Here is a 20,579-nt window from a genome sequence, read left to right on the forward strand (position 1 = left end):
AATGAAGAACACCTTTCAAAAATTCTAGTCTTCCCTTTTTGTAATTCTAAATACCTGAGTCTTCTTAAAAGTGTTATTTTCATGAATTTCACATTAATATTTTTCATGCATTGACTGCTATATACGCACAAACATTTCATGTGTACTGACAGATCACAAATATTTTAGCATTCTACATATTTAAAAGCAAGCCAGAAAATTTATCAAAAGCTATGCAAATAAAGTGCACCAATTTTTGCATGCAAATTTACACAAGCAATTCAGATTGCATGTACACATCCATGGGCCTAAAAATTTTTAGAAGATGCTTTTGAAAAATATGGTCCTTGTTAGAGATTCAACAGGGTAGGCATTGCCTACTATACTTGGAATCCAAAAGTTACAATCTTTGTTACCTGTTGTCCTTTACTTTTGGAAAAAAAATTGTATCTGCATTTTGGTTTTAGACACTACCAGCTTTCACTGCTTTGATGTCCTAACTTGTAGCAATTTCTGAAACTTAATATTCAGAAATATTTCTTGTAACATTAATCAGTAAATCACTTCAGGAATGTGAGCAAAGATCTGAGAAAAGGCATACGTTATTATATTTGCATAAAGGGACACACCAAATTACAAGATACAAATATAGTTATTTAGTATAAACATAAATCATAAAACCTTGTTTGTCTTTACTAAGCAGTCTTACTGATTTTGGTGAAGCTGCTCTAGATTTATGAACTAGCTAAGAACAGAATTTGTTGCAGGCAAAGGGGAATGAAGTACACTCATACTCTGATACCCTATAATTTTTTTTGCAATGAAATCACACCTTTGCCTCCCTTTTTTGCTTTTAAAACTATAACACACTAGTGTAGGGTTCTCTTTCCATAGCTTGCCTAATAAAAATTAACTGATATGAACAAGCACATTACTCCACCCTAACCTCCCCTTCTAGGCTGCACCAACTCCCAAAATAGCAGCACTTGTGCCACTCAATGTCAGTTCAGTTGGTGGGTAGCATCTCTAATGGAAATATTTTCATAATGGATTGTAGATGCAGGAAGAGTAGTATTTTATTAACTGTGTGAATAGGAAAAATGAATATTTTAATTTACAATCGGACAAATAATCAAGCATGTTTACTAAAGAAATGTAATACTTATTTACAAGAAGTTTTTTCTTTCATGTGTTGTATACAACACAACTCTGATTCCTTCTAAGGGATATAAACAAATTGCTATCATGTATACCTGTTTCTCCACTCACAGAGGAAGTCAAATACCTTTTGCTGGGTATTGCTCAGCCTCTGGAGTGAGTTTGCATGGACTGAGTTGTAGCATCAGCCTGTTCTCAAATTGTATATGGCACTAGAGACCTGAGTTCATATTCCTACTTTTTTCTGAATGCTCATCTTAGTGCACTGATGTGCTGAAACCCGTTTTACTTTATATGTTGCTGTATCTAAAATACATGAAGCTGATTACACTTTACAAGTGCACAAATTTTCTCACGAAATATGAAATTGTCTCACCTAAGAGCCTATTAAAGACCCTTAAGAGAGTGGATAGTTAAACACGTATTTCAGCTTTGCCCATGCAAACTTAAGTAGCCTTCAGCAATTTCCTTTGTTATCTGTACTCATTCATTAATCCAACACATATTATTTTAACAATACTATGATGACATGATGTTGTTGTAGAATACTATCTCGTATTCGTTTTAAAAATAATCTTTGTCAGCTCTTCCACAAAACAGAAGAAAAAAGGTTTCCTATGAAAAAGCCCAATCAGCCAACGTAACATTTCTTCCACTTAATAGCAACTTCCTTCATTTTAAGAGATTAGAAACTTAACAAATCTCTCTAAAAACACTGTTTTCCTTTTTCCACATCAGTAAACAGAGGCAAAGAGAGATTAAGTGATTCAAGCCTGAATTAAATCCAACCACCCATTCTAAATGTTATATTTCACTGGCTTTCCAGAAAGCACCTCAAAGAGTCAGGAAATTATACTTGATGCCAATATATTTGTTACAGTACTCACAAAAGGTATTATAAAACACCAAAACTGTTCTATTTTTAAACCCTTCAGATTTATGGTTGATAGTAATGTTATTAACTTCATTAATCATATTTAAATCTTTTGGGGACATACAAACAAACTAACCTGCAGACCTTTGTAGTACATACATTATAGTTTTTTTTTTTTTCTGCTGAGTGTAACACTGGTTCATAAACATGTGGTCAATATACAGAGGTAGTGGCTTGGCTAGATCACAGACATTTTGAAACTTGTGTAATTAAAAGCTGGGGTTCCTCTGAGGTTAGTGCTTTTTAGATCAAGAAAGACTGGGATGGCAAAATGTCTCCTGAATCCAATAGTAAGGCATTTGTTCTAGCAGTAATTGAAAAATTAATGTTTTCATTATTCCACTAACAACTACAAAGGTGGAAAAATTTAACAATTCCAGAAATGGTTAATTCTTCACTGAATGACATACAGTCTTTTACATTACTCACGTTGACAGGAAATACAGTAGATAAAACAGCAAACAACATGTAGGCGATGCAAACAGTATTATCCCTAAAGAAGTATTAATAATCCCTTCCTGCAGGAATCTGCCTTGATTTGCTATGAAGAGAATGGTAGTTCAAGATACACAAATGTGACAAAACAGTGGAGGATACATTTCTCAACCCACTAGGGACAGGAATTGTCCAGACAGAGATAAACCGTTTCTGACTTAACCAATAAGAGCAAAATAAACAGCAATTTAGGAACTGATTCGAGATTGACAATATAAATGTAGTTTTTATTTTCCCAAATTTCAGAAATGTACTTTCCTTTTTATATTCAGCAATCTCAATATTATTTGAAGATACTTATGATCTCAACTTTGTCTCTGCCTTTTTTGTTTGAAAGATTAGGTTGATAGCTAGATCAATGAGAAAGCCCATCATCAATAGAAATTAAGTTTTCTGGATTTCAAAGAATCTTTGGAAGAAAATAAAAATCAAATTAAATAATAGAAACAATAGTAATTTCTGGACTACAGCATGGTTCTGAAATCTGTCTATCCACATAGGTGAGTTGTACATCATATTTTAATTCTTAGACTTGAAGCAAGTTTTATTTCAGAAAGAACGCAATCCTGAAAGTGAGTGACCTTTACTGCAATGTTTATACTCTCCAAAAAGTAAAGTGAAGCAGCTGACCATAGGACAGCATAAAAAACTCCTCAATGAGAAATGTCAGATATTTATGATAAGGCCTGTCTTTCTTGTATTATTATTAACTATTTTACCATCCCCAGCTACTAACAAACTTCAAACATTTTGAGATGGATTCTGTTCAAATGTCATCAGACTTTCATTAGACCTGCCATTAAAGGATTTTGTCCTTACATCTTTATCTTCCCTTAACAGTTTTCCACAATTCACAATTTACAGTTCATATGAAGTACCACTTATTTATTTATCATTTTATATTTGTATTGTATCTCTGATACAAGAAACTTTTACTTAAAAAAAGTTATCTTCCTTTCAACAATTTTCCTCTCACTTTTTTTAACGAGTAAAAAATACGGGAATTATAGAGAAACAAGACAGAGAAACTGTAACTATGACCATATCCTACTGACTGACGCTAAAGACAAAAAAAGGTACTAAGCAAATAATAACTAAATATATTTATATTACTTTAATACTATATCAAAGTACATATATATACTTGGCATATATATGCCAGGTAAATTGTCAAACTTTGCACATGTTTTCCTTTGTAGTCATCAGGATACTGATGTAAATTCGAGGCAAAATGCTTTCCTAAATGTAATGCCCCAACCTGTGGATCCAAATTTAATCCTAAACACTGAAGGAATCTGGCATCCAGTTCTAACAGTAGCGTGTTTCCTTAACACCATAACAGGTATTCCTTCAATACTGAATCAGCTATAATGATGAAGCCTATTAAACCACTGACATCTTTTCTTGTAGTATGATAAATTTTTCTTACACATCTCCCATTCAAGTACAGACGAGGCCCAACTCTGCTTAGTTTCTGAGATCTTACATGATCCTACCTCAAGCACAAAAACATTTAAACTAACATGCTTATTAGCTTTCTTAATGTTAAGTGATTAACATGTTACCTCTTGCTAATTTTATGACTCAAAGAACTAGACATTCAGCATTGCTCACTTCTGGAGTTTTGTTAGATTTATTTACTTTTTTCACTATTACTATAAAATGAGACACTAAATGTAATACTTTCTCTATAACAATCCTTTTAATATACCTACATATACATACTTTAATGACAGAAGCGTGAGTGGTGTATCTGTAATAATTCACATTACTACCTCAAGCCCTATAATGTACTCAATACTACCACTAACTATCTAATGACTAAATTTTTAATTTAGATAGCCATAATTTATGTTTGTAAGCTCTATACTAAGTTTCTTTTCTGTTTTGGAATATTTGTTCCCTAATGAAGATGTCTTGCATGCAAATATCCTAAACAGACATATGCTGGCAGATCTGAACTCACACTACTGGCATGTTAAGCTGAAGTAAATCAATTCTGATCCAAAACACTGCACAGGCTGATAAGTCTTGCTGAATGGCTRGACTTCTCAGTCTGTGCACACCATCATGCTACCATACCTTATGGGTTCTCGATGCCACGCAGGGTTTATTAACTCCAGGACAGCACAGCATGAATGCAATTGTACAGCTTCTGAGTCAGAGCTAGGCTGTGACTGGCTATCTTGGACTACAGGCATAAAAACTTGGGTCTGTCTGCACAGACGTGCCCAAACCTATCCTAGTAAAGATTTCAAAATGGCTGTATTTTATGATCTTGAAATAAATATATAGGGCCAATTTCTACTCTTACTTACACAAGAGCAAATCAAGAGTAGCTCATTATTACGTTTCATTTGTTGATCATTAACTTCAGATCTGCTCCTACAGATTTACACTAGTGCCACTGAAAGCAGTATTTGCTCCTGTAGCTTTGAGGTGGCAGAAACAACCATTCATCTACTTTAGAAGATTCCAGCTCAACCTGTACTAACATTTACCATTTAGATATCAGCATAAAGACTGAGGACCAAATAGTTTTAACACATAGAGGGAGATTTGCTGAATTAAGTTATTACTATATATTTTTATTACATATGATGATGATGATTATTGTTGAGTTTAGTGATTTGATCGTTGTGAATGTGAAGGACTAATAAGGGTGGCTAGAATATGTCTAGGGAAGGTAAGCCATTAAAGATCTCCCACAGCTCTGCCTTCCACATCCTAATACAAAACAGATCCAGCTTTATTCTTTCAGTTTCAATCTCACCAATTAAAAAAAGATTTTTTTCCACAGTGTTTTTAAATGAGTAAAAGAATATTTTGCCTTCTTATTTTCATTCTTTCTTTCCTCATTTTCCCTTAACTTCTTAGATTCCACTTTGATAGTGTTYTAGAGATTTTAAATTAAAACTACCTTGCATATCAGCAACACTTTGATGTTAAATAGTGTTATCAAGGTCATTCTGACAAAAGGACCAGAAGCAATCTGTTTGTTTTGAAACCAGGTGTTTTGTTTAAATCTGTTTATTTCTGTATTAAGCCTAGGTAGTCAGAGTTGTCATGATGACTCAGAGCAAAGTTGCAAAGCCTCAGTTCTACAAAGAGATTAGTCACTTTGTTTTTTTGCACTGAGCTGCTCTGAGTCAGCTTCAAATTGCTGCACATAGAGAACCTGGGTACATCTTCAAATGGTGCAGGTAACTTTAGTGCAAATTTCTGAAAGAAAAGCAGTCTCAGTATATCCAAATAAATAAATAAATAACTAGGCCCGTCTTATCTGATATCCCCAAAGAACCACTGTGTTTTAGAACAAGGGAAATGATAACAATATGAATGCCTATTTATATTTTTCCATAGGTAAGGAGTAACTTTTTAATGGGTTACCACTCTCATCTTAACACACTCTGAGTGTATTACAACAATTACGTTAGCTGTGCTCTTAATTCATTAGTTGTTTCAGGGATTATATATTTAGACGCTAAATGGTTTTTTGGGTTTTTTTTTGTACTTTCAGCCATTGGAAATATTTCTTTTGCTTTTTACACCRTGGTATAAGAAGATTTTAGCAAAACTGAGAACCAGGTTTACAAAATTAGGCCAGTTTGTTTACTTGATTGCAAGATGTGATTTTAAGTTTACCATGATTCTAAACAAGTGACGCACTTGTATTGATCTGTTTTTTTATTGATTGTCTGGGCTATATCTTTTCTTTAACTGGATATACATATATATTTATACATACATACATATATGTGTCTGTGTGAATATATATGTGTGTGTGAACTCCATATTGTTGACCTTCTGATGACTGCAGTTGACAGGGTAAAATATTATTTAGTCTGCACACTGTAAATCATCTAAATACACTTTACACCATTTGTATCATATGTCAAAATTCAGTAGGTGTCTTTGTGACATGGAGTGTGAAAATGAAATATATTACTATTGTACGAGTAAGTTTACATCTACAGAATAACTCTATAAACTCAGCTGAAAAAACAATAACCCAAATTGCCTGTCTAAACAACAATATCATCCTGAATGCTTTTAGGAAAAACAAAACAAAACACAAAAGACATCTTGGAAGAAATTGTCATATTTCTCTGAATCACATAGCTGTATTAATGCTTTTATGTGGGTCCACAGGGAAGCATATAAAAATAACCTGAAGGCTAAAAGTAGTGGACTCTAGGAAAAGAAAGAGAGAGGAAGATGACCCAGTCCACTTGACAGTTATGACAAATTACTGTTGCTCCCTTGAAGGCCATTTTGAATTATTTCTACTTATATGAGGCTTGAATTTGCTCCCCTCTTTTAAAAGTATGTGAGTTACCTTTTCATAATCTTTTTTTTTTCTTCTCTTCAGATCATCTGACATATTTTGCTGTTTTACTTGGCCTTTAAAAAACAGGCTTTAGCATGCCTTCCATTCATAGCATGTTAAAGAACAAGCAAATGCTTATGTCTTGATTCAAGCTAAAATATCTATGTCATTAAATTATTTTCTAGAGAAAGATTATGGCTATTTATTTTTATTATTTACTTTCTAGGGAAAGTATTATGGCTAATGCATGTCAAGTGCCTAATCACTGTATGAAGGCATCACAACAAATACTACTTCTTCTGCATACTTATCTGCCATTTGTTTATATTCTGATTTATTTAACAACTAATAGCTACTTTGCTTATTATGAAACTAAAAATGAGCACTTAATATCCCTATGTTCATTCCTATCCACATATTTATTTGTAAGCACTTCTTGTTCATTCCTTAAACATATTTATGTCCTTCACATATATATCCTTGATGTTGTTCTGTAACTATCCCTACAAATCACAAACAAAAATATAAGTGCTTTAGCAACTTATTATATCACAATGTTTACAATGTTACCCTGAGTCATGAATTCTATCAACCTATTTGGGACATAATTTATTTGCAAGACACTGTATGAAATACAGTTTCATTATATCATGCAATGCTTTTATGCAGAAGGGATTAGCATCCAATGCCAGGTTCACTTTGCAAGATTCACAGATGATTGAAACTTGGAACGTGAAAACTTCAGAATCTGATTTAAGATGCAAAAGCAGAATGTTAGGCAAGATCTTGAAATCTGAACACTATTCCCTAATAAACTGCCTGGTGATGAGAAATACATTACTATGAAAAGCAGCGATATAGATGCATACCTGGTACTCCTCACCTTCAGGAGTTTTAGGATGGAAATTTTGGAGAAAGTCCGTTTTGAAAAAATGAAGAGGTACTTTGACCCCAAATTCATCAAGTGCCTTTGTGAAAAAATAGAGCTAAGCCTGTTCTGGTCTAGGATGAAATATATCAGATAATTTAGAGGCCCACTGCCTCTGTATTATTATTTATTTTTTGTATTGTGATAAAGGTCATTATGCTGCATATTGTACAAATACACACAAAAATAACACTGAACTGCCAACTTTACAGTATTAAATAAGTAACAGAATATCCCATTACTGAAAGCACAGTAGTAAGGGAAGCCCTGAAAGGCATTAAGTTACTGCTTTTGCACTGGTACAACATATTTACAGACACTTTTTCCTCTCCGCTACCTGCACTCAAAATTGTTTAATAAAAAAGAAGCTAGGTTGTGGGTATATGGGAAAATTACTCTGTCCTCCAGGATGCATCACTACAAAGAAGGCTTGAGTTAATCTGTGTTGATGTATTAAAAGAAGTATAATATAAAACTAACCATATTAAGAATGTTACAATTACCTCAAATTTACTATAGCTAACACCTTTTCTCAGAACTCTTTAAAACTGTGGATAATACGATGAAAATCAAGTAGACTGTCACTTGTTCACTGGCCACACGGTATGCCAGTCACAGAGACAGTATAGATCAGGTTTATCAGTTTCATCTCCTGTACCAAAAGGGAGTATCTTTCAGGATGACAGGCTCCTGAAAACACAGGCACATAATAATTTTGATAATTACCCTTATGATTATTTCTCACTCTGTTCTTCATTTTCCATAAAGTGACAGAAAGTAAAGCTTAACAAGCACAAAAGATTAACAATAATAGCAGAATGGCCCTGACAACAGAATTACTGGAGACAGAGCAAATATTCAGTGACAACCTCCTGTTGTTTCGAATTATTGCAACATATTTTTTCAGCTTCATTATCATCTAGTCTGTTCTGTAACAATTTTTAGTTTTTGTGAAAATGACTAGTGAATCTGTGAAAGTTCTTTCTGAAGAACAAAAGCAGGTGGAAAGATCATATAGGACTGAATTTCAAGCTACATGCTTAGAAGTAGATTGCACAATCTACATTCGTGTTGTGAGCAGCTACTTACCCAAGCAGTCCTACAGGCTAAACTCACAATATTGATATTTCCACATCAATTGACAGGTACACAATCTGTCCCTTACATATACAATCCAGGTAAAATTTTCCAAAAACTTCACTATAAATGTAAAAAATACAAATGTTTAACATTGAAATGAATCATTTCAAGATATGTTTTCTCATCTACTTCAGATTTTCCTCCTTCATAAATAAGAGAAGAAAATAAACAGTATTCAGTATTAGGCTTCAGATGAAATCACTGTTGCTATCAAATTAGGAATTCTAAATGATTCTGAGTAGGTTACAAGTACTGTTAACCTCTTTAACCACTAGGAACAATGAACCTTTGCAATTCTGCCTGATCTAATACTAACAAATGAATGCTTTAACCTCAATTATTTACAGGTAAATCAGTGTTCATCTGTAAAATCTGTTGACTGAATCTTGTTAAAGTCATTGCAGAGTTTAAGTAGCAGACTGGATTATTTGGTCATTCTATTATTACATTCTTAAATTTAACAAAAGAAAACATTTATTTTTATTGATTTGTATGTGAGTACAGCTCATTTTTTGAAAATGATTACCAAKAACCCAGCTTTGTTTAATCATATTTTACTTAGTTATTGTTAGTCTTGCCAAATCTGCCTGGAATCAAACTCAAACAGTACTTTGCAACCCATGTTGGTGTCACTGATAAATTCCCTCACTGCTACAGATTTGCTGCTTCTTTAGTTGGGATAAAAAGTGAGTGTCCAGGGAACAAGCACTAGTTTCAGACCTAACAAGAGTGTACAGTGTCCCATCTATGAATGAGCACTAATATATACTTAACAACATAGTAACAAAGTTCTGTACCGAAGTTGTAAGGCATTCTTGCGTTCTACTGTGTCATCACACCATCCTTCCTGAAAGTTGTATTATGGGCACTACATTAATGGGCAAGCCTCAAAGAGCTAATATTTCCTTTCATGAGCAAGTGAAGAAGTTGTGGTAAACTGGATCGGAAGTAAATATAATCATCATATTGCTCCCTTCTCTGTCAGCAAGCAGAGCTGACTGGACATGAGGGAGGGAATATAACTCATCTGGCAATGGGCCGACAGCATACTCCCCACTTGTGCAATGCTACAGCTCACGGGAAATATGATTCAGAGGAYTGTCTCTGAGTCATAATTTCTTTTTGAGCTCCTTCTGAAGTGGTGAGGCTAAATYTTGTCCCATACTCGGAACTACAAGGAAAGCTTCCATCTTATTCAAAATTTTGAAATGTGCCAAGGAGATCAAAAACACTAAGTTTGTTAGGGGGAATTTTCTATTCACTATTACCTCACTTAGCAGTAATTAAATAAGATTAATATATTTTATATTAACAAAGGAGCAATCACCCACTGCTAATGATTTTAAACAGTAAAAAAACATATTTAATATCTGTTTTCTAAAATGTCTATATTGTCCTGCTACACATTTAAGATGGTATATATCATCATACATATGGAAAGCTGAGGCATTTATTAACAAAAGTTTACAGACATCCTATATCATCCAGGCATCAAACAAGCACCAGAAAAGATTGTTAATATGCAACATCACTATGAATGATCATTTTAGCAGATTTGCTATTTTACCCTTTAAAGATACTGGGAGGGAAATTTTCTGCTAAAAATTAACAGATAATTTTTTTTGAAACAGCATCATAATTCATTATGGATTAAAATTGGCAATAACTTATGATACCGTTAACAACTAACATTTAAATCCATGTTAGAGGAAGATCATAATCAATCTAATTTACATTGTAAAGGGCTGCACTTGTAAATATGTTTCTTTAAGGCAAGTAGAGAGATTGAAAACATCCTTTTTTAACTGCACCACAATGCGTCTTTGTTCTACTGTTCCAGAGTCCCCTAACTATTGAAAACATTGCTAAGCTTTCTAAATCATTCATGCTAAGCATAACAAATAATTGTCTTTGTAATCAAGGACTATAAATAAATCTTAACTATCATTCAGATGCAGGCCATGGCAGAAAACCAGTCTAATTCTAAACAATGCGATAATTTCTGACACCCAGACCCATTTAAAACAATATTGTAAGTATCATGAAATAACTTAAAAATCTAGCAAATTACCACAAAAGTGTACAGACCTTAATGTACACTATGGGAGAAGACAGTGCTGAGCATTACTAGGCACTTAGTCTGAAGCGGAAGTGTTTTCATCATGCTCCCACTTCAAGTAATGTTCCTATTGGCTCAGCCAGACTGGGCTCTCCTGAGTAAGATTTAATGCTTATCTATACTGGGAATTTTTGTACCAGTTACACTATACTGTATAATGCCTACTGCARGTACTGTACTGCTATAATGTAGGTATCCTACTGGTGCAACGTATCCTTATTTGAAGCTCTAGATTACTTTCTGAAGGATCTCCAAGTCTACAAATTGAAGCAGTATTTTAACTAAGAAAGTGTAAGTTGATTTGATTGTCTTCACCTGTATTTTTCAAAAATTTCTTACATCATCCTTGAAATCCAGTAGTACCCAGTAAATATTAGCAATAATTTCTACATTTTTAGATGACTTCATAAAAACTACTTTCACAAAACTGTTTCTTGAGATACCCATCCCATATGATAATTCATAGATTTGCATTCATAGATTTGCATTCACTAAAGATAATCCACTTCACAGAAAAAATTAAATGTTTATGTTACTCTGACAAGGGAAAATCACAGAGCTAGGTTTCAGATTTTCCACAACAGAGCTTTTCTTTCCAATGGATTATAGAAAAGACACAACAAAAACTTTATTTGCCTTATTTACTCCTTACTTTTCCCTTTGGGGCTACCTGCTAGCCTGAAGTGTTCTATGGCTATCTATCTACACTATCAAGCGTGCAGTACAACACCAAAAGATACTGTGCTGAGGACAAGAAGTCCATACTATAGGCATATCCAGGGGTTTACTTCAGACTAACTTTAATTTGGTCCCATTGACCGGCTGCTCACTAGCAGCTGGAGTGCATTAAGGCTATGTCCACATTAGCAAGAAGTATGGAACAGTAGAGCAGATTTGGGGAGCAAAAGAATTGGTGTTGAAGACTTGATGTCCGTGCTGTGTGCATTTTGCAGTTTATTTCATAGTAGTTCTAGGCTGATTCCACAAACTCACTAACATACAATGCATTAGATGTGCTCTCATACCACAAATTTTGGTTTAATTTCATCGGAAAGGAACTGAGTTTATGCACCCCAGAACAGTTGCACATTGCAAATCAAAGCAAGATAAGTAGGGACAAAYGAGAAATTAATTTCTAAAGTTCACTTCTGATCCAAACTAAAACACTAATGTAGATGCATCAAAATTGTGCTCCTGAAATGCACCCTTTTGTTTAGATTAATCTAAAAGGAATTCAGTTTGCATGCTCCAAGACTGTTCTGCAATGCAACTGAAGTGTGATAAGCAGGGACAATTGAGAGATTCTCTTCAAAAGTGCACTCTTAAACCTAACTAAAATACTAATGTAGACACCCCCTTTGCAACAGAGGCACACAGGAGCTCTGACATTCTCTGTTCTTGGCTTCACCCTACGTTTTCTTGCAAAGCTGTATAGAATTAGTTTACTTCTTGTGCATGGAAGGCATTAATGCTTTAAAAAGAAAGACAAGTCTTCTGGAGTAGGGTGTCATTTACTACAGACTGCATCATTCCCGTTTCAAGAGAGTAAAGAGACAACTGCTTTGCTATCTCGCAGGGGCTACCTGAATTTAGATAACAGTATGTAAACAAGAGAAACATGCAAAAACATAACCATCCTTTCCTGCAGATATGTAAAAATGGCTCCATAATGTGAGGAGCAAAAGAGTTTTCACCCTGCTTTTTCAATGGACTGACTGCTGGAGTTACTACAAATTATTTATTGTCTAAAGGAAGGCTGAAACATTTTACACTAAGCTGGCAGTAACTCTACTGTAGAATTTGGCCATGTTTGTCAAAAAGCAGTAATAACAGTAAAGTTAAAATATTATTTCTTTCTGATAGAAGATCCAGTATCCTTAAAAGTGGATTATGCTGCCTGTATATGACAAGCGGAGGCATTTCTGAGCTGTCAGTCAAAGATACTGTACAGCAAAAACACCAGTCCAACTTTCCCAACAGAAAGCTCAGACACAGATGAAGGGGAAAAGAAGAGGTGGGATTACCAGATTCTTTCTGAAATAGGATTCTTTATGCCAGGATTCCTTTTTAAAAATATTTTCCCTTAAGTTAGATGATCTTTTCTCTTCTGATTAGCACTTTTCTTAAGTTCAGTTGGTCACCTGTTGCTCCATTATAAAACAACACAATTCTAAGAAAATCTGATTCTATTCCATAGTCTTATAAAACAGGAGATACAAGAAATCTAAATAAAACAGGAGATACAAGAAATCTAAATAAAGAGGCTAATCAATTTAAAAATATGCATTCCAACTTTTTCCTAATTCAGTAGTTCATAAACATTTACAAAATATGCTCTTACATAATGAAGAATGATAATTCAGACATAGTTTGGAATTCCCACAGGAATTATTTTCAGAAAATTATTTTGATGACCACGGCTAGATTCAAAATTCAATATAATTATGCTATATAAATCAGATGTAGTTCTTTCCCTCTTGTACCAAGAAGAAAGGACAATTTGTGTCAATAAGAATAAAGGAAAGTATAGAAGCTAAATGAAAGTGACACAACATAAAACTGCCGACAGAACAGTCAATTCATTAAGTGTGGCTGTCGTTAAGCCAAGCACATACACRCTCATTCCCTTAGACAGATATTGCTGGAGAAATTCAGGTTAAAAACAATCCAATTCCCACTGGCATTCAAGTATTGATACTCCAAGAATGAAGCTGTCATCAGAAAAGGAAAGTAAAATCAGACATACAAAGGTACTTTGCAAAGTTCTATTTTCTACCTTTACTGTTAAAGTAACCTCCCATTCTCAGGAAAGGAAGACACAAATTACTTGTAATTTCCCAAGTCAAAAAATGAAATTGAGAGGCAAATAATTTTTTTTTTTTTAACTTAAGGCATTTTTACAGGTAAGGATGGAAATAACTGGCGAGGTTGTGCCACCCAGCAAAATGCTGAAAATTCTCATTTATAAACAGTCTATATGGCATTTACTTTAACTTCCACTAAATATTTTTTTAAAAAGAAAGAATTAAAGACGTACTGGCTAATTGATCTATATAACATATTTTCAATAGATCCAATGTACTAGCAAAGAAGGCAATGGGAAAGGTTCATCTGCAGTCAGTTTGGGGAAAAAATGTTCTGCTTTCACCAAAACAATCCTGTCTGCTCATCAACATCAATATTTGAAAACTGACATTTACTAACCACTTTTTATTTCCAGTTATATAAATGGGTATCTTTAATTTCTGTTCCATCCTGCTATTCTCCAATGACAATCTATTTGTAAATAAAATTTTGGTTGCTTAACTTTCCATGTCTTACTGACCTTGAGATATAACTAAAAATTTTATTTCACAAAGGAAGGACACATTTATGCTTCTTTCGCTAAAGCAGTTGTATAATACTTTCACATAATTTCAATGTTATCATCACTATATAACCCAAACAGTAAAGAAAAACTATCCATAAATAGGGAAACAAATAGGCAGCATAATCTTACCATTCATTCCTGATCCAGTGAGAAAATGTTTTGCAAATTTGAGCATATGCCTTTGAAAAACAGCAGTCTGTGGTTCTTTTCACTGCATGGTGACACTATCCCCAATTATACAAAACAGTAAAGAAACCAAGCATCTGAGTATTTTCTGTAGACAATTATGTGATAGGATTAGATAGATGGTGAAAGCAGTATAATGGAACAAGTAAACAACTAGATCTTCATTATCAGAGAGGTGCTGAGCACCCGCAGCTCCCTCTAAATTAAATTGAGTAACTCTTTTAATAGGTCTGCCTTTAATCTTTGTGCCTAAAAATCTTAAATTCAAATCTATATATTTTCATAAATAAGCCTCATAATAAATGCTGTAAAGGCTCAGGTATATTATTTCAAAACAGGAAGGAAGGGATGGATGAGAGAAATATGAGTTCATGTGGCTGCCTGGAAAATGCACATTTGGGGGACTCTTGTCACATGGTGGATTCTACTTTTTCAGAGGGATAAAGGAAGCCCTCAGGTTGCCTTTTACAAAGATTTTTATATAACCCTTGATACCGTAATAGGTAATACCTGAGCTTCTCAGTCATTAATAGATTTTAGCCCCAAAATCACTCTTTTGAGAAAAGGATGAATTATCATTTCGATTTAATCTATTTCAATTTAGAGCCTTACTCTTACATTTTTGTCCTCTAGATCTTATTCGATCTATCTAGATCTTGTTTAAACAATCATTCCATTTTCTCACTCAACTGACATACCCAATGAATGGGGAAGTTTCCTTGTTTGTAGAATAAACTAGTGATAATCGAATAATATAAAAACTTTATTCCATTAGATTTCTTGAGCTAACTTTGTCTCGTGTAAAAATCACAGTATGTCCATATTAAGAACAGAACTGTTAAGAAGTTAATGAGACTAGGCTACTTTGGAGATGCAATGAGAAAATCAGACTTTTAAGGAAAGAGTTTGGGCCCTAAAAATACGTTTGCAAGAAGAATTATATTAATTTGTGTACTAAGTTAAAATATTTGATAAAATGTTAGAAATGTAAACAAATCTACACATATAGTTAGTGGAACAATGTAACAAAGAAAATGAAAAATGATGAAGCCTAGGTTTCACTCAAAATCTGTTGGTACAGTGTGCTGATAAATACTTCTGGGATATTTTTACTCTATACTGGCAAGTATCTGGAATTCCTTTCCTTTTAACGAATTATCTGTGCATAAGACCGAGCTGGGACTGTACTGTACTACTCAACAAAACTGATTTCTTTTTTGTCTTTTATCAGGTTATTACTCTTGCAGGTGCAACTTAGGATGGATAGAATATAGGCTGGTGATAACTAGAAGAAATGAACAATAAATCATGCAACACTGTGTCCAAAAGCACTTACCTCTACATCTTAACTGCACTAATAGTACTGCTCTTTGTGGAATTTCACAGACATCTACAGGAACTCATTATTTGCCTCTCAATACTTCTGTGTCAGATGGCATATATGGCTCTACATTTGGCTTAGTAATACAACCACCAATCTCTTAATCACTGCATATTATAAACATTATAGCCACTTGTGGAAACTATAATGAAAGCAAGCGTGGTTCCAAATTTCTGGTCTTTTACTGTGCCTGCCTTACGCAGGCACTTGGTAGGAGAGAATGAGCAAATAAATGAAACACAAAGCAAACATACCTGCAGCTCTAAGAACTACAGGTTCTTCTAGTCTGGTGAAGATCAAGAGACATGAAGAGGGGATCTTGATTTCCCTTTACACTTGCTGCAAGACAATGGAACTACGGTTAAGGAAGCATTTGCTGCTGAGGCTAGGTTGATTCCTGTAAGTAAAACTGAAGAATATAAAACTGACTCCATATAAAAGTGGGGTGCTGACTTCAGAGAGTAAACTAAAGCTATGTGCTATATGCAGAAAATTATTTCAGTAATGCAAGGATATCATATACTGACAGATATTCTTATATATTCTATATAATCTACAAAAATAATAGAACATCAATACAGAAACTTGATAACTTTGATTCCATAACTGTCAAGAACTCCAAACAACATCTATTCGAAGAGAGATTAAACAAATTAGTTATTCTTCCTATCAGTGAAAGTTGGGAAACTATATAAAAATTAGCATTAGTTTGCAGTTTTGTGAAGTATTTCCCAATAGTCACATAGAAAAATATGAAAAATTTAAGTTTTCAGGAAGGCTAAGCACTCTCTTTAACCCAGAGAAGGCCCATCAGAAAAATCTATTTCTATTAACTCTGTTCTCTGCAGCTACTTGCGGTTCTGATCATACCTGCTCCCCCAAAATTTCAAAATGATCGAATTATGCATATATTATTTTCTCAACTCCCTAGCTAAAAAGTTGCAAGTGCAATGTAATAATAATAAAAATAAATTAAAAAGACTAGAAAATACTGACACATTTCTTTTTACATCCAGAGAGAACTTATTCATAGTTACTGTCAAACAAGCCCAGAGAGGTTGATGACTAAAAAAACCCTAAACAAAACAAAAAACGCAAGCCCTTTCTTTTAAATTGTTTCCTTTCTTCCTCCCACATGTATCCTTCAGCAACCAGCTGGAGTGAACACAGTTCAGCTTGTTCTATTGTTTTAAAGCTTTAATATATTTAAATTTAAATATATTTTAATATTTAAATATATTTATATTTATAAAAATAAAGTTTTAATATATTTAAAACTTTAATACTGCTCTAAATTTTCAAGTATAGAAAGAAATCCAAGCAATATATGGAAACACCCAAGCAATCTGAATCCCACCCAACTGAGCTACTAGGTAGAAAATAACAAAAAACAAAAGGAATGCATTTTCAAAAACCAATTTAATTCTACCAGAAGCTATCAACAATCTAATACAGTAATCATAATTGTATAGCTTATTATAGGATACCATTGCAGGGCAGAACCAATGTTATTTGGGTGTTTAGTTGTGCATTTTCATACTGACTTGTTTGCATTTCTTTTAAAACTAATCTTAGTCACAATTTTCCTCTGTTTAGAATACTTGTTTGGGGAATAATTACATTTTTGTAGTYACAATTTATTCACTGTATTGCCATAACACTTAGAAGCTATAATCATGGACAAGGACATATTGTGTTAGATGCTGTAAAAACACTGAACAAAAAGGATTGCTGTTTAAATGATCAGTGGACAGAGAGAGAATGGAGAAGTTCAAAAAAATGATGAAATAGCAAGTATAAGATTTGGCTGCCAGCTTCCAAATGACTATTAATTTTTGGAGACTCMAAAAAAATATCTGTAATGTTTATGGGGTTTTCTTTTCCCAAATCTGAGAGGCAGAATGAGAGAAAACACAAAGACATTTGTCCAAATATTTAACAAGTGGGTGGTATCAGGAACTGGTGACAGTTGACATCTCAATAATGAATCATAGGTGAGGTTGACAGACAAGGAAAGACTTTGAAAGCAAAAGCAAGTACTTTCAGTGACAGAGAAAAGAGAGCTAGTATAGAGACATATGGTCAAAATTACTGGCTAGGAAAATGATCTTTGCAGTTGTATTATGTAAAAAATATTTTAACACTTACATTATTGATATTTACAAACTCCTAACTCCAATTAAATATAACTTTGGGGGAGGGGGCTTTTATTAAAAATAAGAAGATACCAGCGATTTCATCAGTGGGCAACGCTCTCTCTGACCTCCACTGTTAAGTAACTACTATAACACTGCATCACAATACAAGAAATCTGGAAAGTTGTTTCTCTTCTTGGCCATTACAATTTGTGGCCAGGGTCTCAGAACTGCTGGTTAGCTCCTGTAAACTTCATAGAGTTAGCTCCTGTACCAACTAACTGCCTCTATTTGGAGCACTGAGTGAGTTGTCAAAGGAAAGAATAAATTCAGAGAGGAAGAAAGCATTACGGAGGCAGGTAAAGGGCTGGAAATAGTTCCGCACCCTCAGATAYTAGCTTTTAGATGATGGCACAGTTTATGAATTACATCTGTACATCTGATAATTTCTGGCCCTGTATTTTAACAATACAACACTTATTCTAGATGGGGAAGAGAGAGGATTTTATGGTAAACAAATGTCCACTGACAATCTCATTTCAGAATAAAAGGACCTTGCTCCTCAGTCCTCATGTTTTGGTCTAAACTTCATGGATTATGTCAACAGCCTGCCTGGATACCACAGCCTGAGGATCATATACTGTTATCAAGATGTCACAGAAGTAAATCACATGCTTAATCACATCAAAACCATGACAGACTGGCATTGGACAGCCCCAAAATCATGAAAATTGTCAAATTATACAGTATTGTATMAAAAGTAAAAAGCATTTTACAATAGGGTGTTGCACCTTAATAAAAATAGTCTCTTGTCAGAACAGGCAACACGAAACTTCTGTACCCTTAAAATAGTCTAAAAAGTGCCAAGCAGCAAGGATTACATTAAAATATTTGCATTTTATCACAAGAGCGTAGTCCAGCATTGAAATGGTGGGATGCGATCAAAATGCCATCAGAAGAACGACAAAGTACATCAGAACTCGCCACCCACCCCACAGCAACTCCCCCGCACAGCAGCAGAGCCAGAGCAACCCTGGCTACGAACAGGACAGCCCAGTTTCAAACCACCTCACTATGCCAAGGGGCCAGTACAACTCCCTTACCAAAAGTGCGCTGAAGTCATTTCTAAGGGCAGCAAGCTCTCGAGGAGAGGAATGAGTCTGCTGAGATTCATCGCAGCGCTTCAGCTCTACCCGCGGGTTTAGCAGGGTTGGATTACGGCTTGACAAAGTATCACCCTGCCGGGGAAAGGGGCAGAAGGGGGCCGGGGCCGGGCACTCCGAGGAAAAGGAGTGAGGGGGAGCGCACTGTAGGCGTCGTGCGTAACGGGGTTAAGCTTAGCAAATCGTATGAGCAAGAAGCTTCTGCCCCGTGAGCCTTCTCGGGGGGTCGTGTGAGCTGGAGCTGAGGGACGGGCCACTACTCCTGCGAGGGGGCTGGCAGGGCGCGTTGTTCACGGACCCGGATCCAGCAGCGCTGAGCGGGCGAGCTCCCTGCTCCGCTGAGGGACGGGAGGGCCCTGCGTGCGGCCGAAGGAGCTGAGGCGCCGGCTCGGTGGAGATACAGCGCGCTGTACGCGTCACGCGTGGGTTTAGCTCTTTTCTGTCTGCTACCACCCTTACCCCCCCGCTCTGGACTGCATGGGGCCCGCAGACGGGCCCGATCCCCGGCCCCAGCGCCAGCCCGGGGCAGCAGCGACGGTTGGTTTTGCACTCGGCTCCAACGGTCGCTCGCGCGCTGACGGGTTGTTTACTTCCTCCGCGGCGCGCGCCTGCTCCCCCCTCCCTCCCGCCGCCGCCGCCGCCCCGCGCGCCCCGCGCCCTCGGCTCGGCTCGGCTCGGCTCGGCTCTGCCGGCCAATCGGAGCCGCCCTCCAACCGCGGGGGGGGGGGAGCGGGCTGGGCTGCTTTCAAAAAAAAGTTGGGAGAAGGCAACGTCAGCCGGTAGCGCTAATCGGATGGGACTTTAGAGCTCTGCCGATGATTGGCTAAGCCGCCTGCCAGTCCTCGGGAGCACCCCGCCTTCCGTTTTACTCGCGCCGCCAAATACACACAGTAGCCCGCCTCCGCCTCCCGTACCTCTGTGTGTGAGGCGCTAATTGGATAGTGCCCCGGCCCTTCACCCCCCCCGCCAGTCAGCGTAAGCTCCGCCTCTTTCCCCCCCACCCGTCTGAAACAGAGGAAACACCCCTCTAGATGGCGGAGAACCCGAGCTGCCGCCGCCTTTCATTGGTCCCCTGGGCTGCCGATCCGCCGAAGCCCCGCCTCCCCTAGCCTGCGCGCGATGAAGCCCGCCTCTCCGCCAGCTGCGCCTGTTGATTGGGTCACTGGGGAACGGCCGGCGCTTCCTATTCGCTCGCGCCCTGCCACTCCGGCGAGCGGCCGAGCCGGCGCTCCGCTCTCGCCGTGGCCCCGCACGCATGAGC

The 20,579-nt window shown here is 36.2% G+C and overlaps 1 protein-coding gene across 3 annotated transcripts in view; it reads right to left on the reverse strand.

Annotated features, from left to right (window-relative positions):
- NXT2 (nuclear transport factor 2 like export factor 2) overlaps positions 1–19,905 on the reverse strand; it is an 84,111-nt gene extending 64,206 nt beyond the window's left edge. For all 3 annotated transcript variants that reach the window (XM_026089547.1, XM_026089546.1, XM_026089545.1), the window contains exons 1-2: positions 19,259–19,905; positions 16,275–16,359 (exon numbers count right to left, since the gene is read on the reverse strand). The gene's annotated coding sequence lies outside the window, so the exon portion shown is untranslated. The remainder of the gene's footprint in view (positions 1–16,274; positions 16,360–19,258) is intronic.
- Positions 19,906–20,579: the final 674 nt, after the last annotated feature.

The sequence above is a fragment of the Apteryx rowi genome, unplaced genomic scaffold (genome assembly GCF_003343035.1).
Source record: "Apteryx rowi isolate R43461 unplaced genomic scaffold, aptRow1 scaffold_82, whole genome shotgun sequence".
Taxonomy (NCBI): Eukaryota; Metazoa; Chordata; class Aves; order Apterygiformes; family Apterygidae; genus Apteryx; species Apteryx rowi.